We start from the raw sequence: 2,438 nt of genomic DNA, 5'->3' as shown, positions 1-2,438 counted from the left end.
CTAAGAATATGCTATTGTTATTTTTTGGTGGTGAACATCTTTTCTCTTATAATGGTGGTAGTGGATGATGTTGGATCTTTTTCATGTTTGTCTTTGGTGAATTGAGAATTTGGCATCATCATGATGAAGGAGAACCTGATGAAGGAGAACCTTCATCAGATTCTCCAATTTTCTTTTTAAAGAGTCATCAAACAGGGCCCGTGGGTGACTCAGTCAGTTAAGCATCCAACTTCAGCTCAGGCCATGATCTTGCAGTCCATAAGTTCGAGCCCTGCATCAGGCTATTTACTGAGCGCTCAAAGCCTGGAGCCTGCTTCAGATTCTATGTCTCCCTTTCTCTCAGCCCCTCCCTGGCTTGTACTCCGTCTCTGTCTGTCTCTCTCTCTCTCAAAGATAAAAAAAAATTTTTTAATTGAAGAGTCATAAAACCTAAAGGCCTACTGTTGCATCTTCCCACAGATGAACAACTGCTTCTTTTGGCTGACACATTCTTAAGATATGATAATTTCATACTGGTTATACTGAAGTTTTCTGAGCCTTCAAGCTATCCTTCAGGTGATCCATTTTTGTTTTGTTTAATACTTAAACTCCTGGATTTTAAAAATTTTATCTCCTTTACTAGTTATCAGGGCATATCATGATAGCCCTGAAGCATTTGGAACATCCCATGAATTCACTTTATAAGGAAAGAGTTATTATGGCTTATAACAGTAACAATAACATTTACAATTTTTTCTGTGTGCCATACTCCAAGCACTAAAAGTTCTTCCATGGATTAATTTAGATTGTCCTTTCAACAACCCTAGGAAGTAATTAAAATTATTATTTGCATTTTAAGACAAGATGATCAGAGCATAAAGGAGTCATTAATTTGTCTAAGATCACACTGGATGAAGAACTCAAAACCTGGCGATCTTTTCTTTTTCATTAAATTGATCTCTCTTTTATTTATGAATATAATTGATTGTCAAATTGGCTCACATACAACCCCCAGTGCTCATCCCAATAAGTGCCCTCCTCAATGCCCATCAACCCATTTTCCCTCTCCCTCACCCCACTGTCTAACCCTACTTTGTTCTCTGTATTTAATAGTCTCTTGTGGTTTGCCTCCCTCCCTCTCTGTTTGTATCTATTTTTCCCCCTACCCTTCCCCCACAATCTTCTGTTGAGTTTCTCAAGATCCACATATGAATCAAAACATATAATATCTGTCCTTCTCCAAATGACTTATTTCACTCAGCATTATACCTTCCAGTTTCATCCATGTTGCTAAAAATGGCATGATTTCATTCTTTCTCATTGCCAAGTAGTAGTCCATTGAATATATAAACCACATCTTTATCCATTCATCAGTTGATGGACATTTAGGCTCTTTCCATAATTTGGCTGTTGTTGAAAGTGCTGCTAAAAACATTGGGGTACATGTGCTCCTGTGCATCAGCACTAAAAATATGGAATGCTTCACGAATTTGCATCTCATCCTTGCACAGGGACCATGCTAATCTTTTCTGAATCATTCCAACTTTAGTATATGTGCTGCTGAAGCGAGCACAGCAATCTGATTTTAAAGTCCATGCTCATTTTCTGTCTCAAAAAAATCAGGTTACCTTCCCATTAACATATTAAACCCTGCTTTTTAAAATGTTTATTAAAATTTTTTAATGTTTATTTATTATTGGGAGAGACAGAGCACCATAAGCAGGGGAGACACACACACACACACACACACACACACACACACACAGAATCCCAAGTAGGCTCCATGCTGCCAGTACAGAGCCCTTTGTGGGGCTCAAACCCACAAATGTGTGATTATGATCTGAGCTGAAATCTAGAGTTGGACACTCAACCAACTAAGCCACCTAGTTGCCTCTAAACCCTACTTTTCTGTGAGACAGAAAAACTGATGAGGCCTCATAGGGTTTTATTTAATCTATTTTTGAATATTTAGTACTTAAAAAATATCCAGTGTTATATCTAATATACCCTATCCATAAAAATACACAAACAACTTGCATTTTCTAGGGTAGAAAAATGAAACTACTTCTTAATAACTCCTTCCATCCTTTTTTACTCTTCTATTTGTGAACATTTTGTCCCTAAAATAATTCCTGACTGCAGCTTTATCTAGAATGGTATTTTGGTATGACTGGGTAGCTCTGTCCGTTCAATTCTTGGTATCGGCTCAGGTCATAATCTCGCGGTTTCGTAAGTTCGAGCCCGTTGTCAGGCTTTGTGCTGGCAGCTCAGAGCTTGTTTAGGATTCTCTTTCTCCTTCTCTCTCTGCCCTTCCCCCTAATCATGGTGACTCTGTCTTAAATAAACTTAAAAAAAATGGTATTTCTTAGGACATTCTTTACAGCAAAAAGATACAAAGCAAAAGCAGCAAAGGTGAAAGGTACATGGGCAAAATCCAGAGAAAACCACATGCAAGCTTC

The 2,438-nt window shown here is 38.0% G+C and overlaps 1 non-coding gene across 1 annotated transcript; it reads right to left on the bottom strand.

Moving 5' to 3' along the window:
• Positions 1-1,445: 1,445 nt before the first annotated feature.
• LOC115286104 lies at positions 1,446-1,552 on the bottom strand. Its single transcript, XR_003905863.1, has one exon. It is a non-coding gene; the product is annotated as a U6 spliceosomal RNA (small nuclear RNA).
• Positions 1,553-2,438: the final 886 nt, after the last annotated feature.

This window comes from Suricata suricatta, chromosome 2 (assembly GCF_006229205.1).
Source record: "Suricata suricatta isolate VVHF042 chromosome 2, meerkat_22Aug2017_6uvM2_HiC, whole genome shotgun sequence".
Taxonomy (NCBI): Eukaryota; Metazoa; Chordata; class Mammalia; order Carnivora; family Herpestidae; genus Suricata; species Suricata suricatta.
This window is presented reverse-complemented; position numbering and strand designations above follow the sequence as displayed.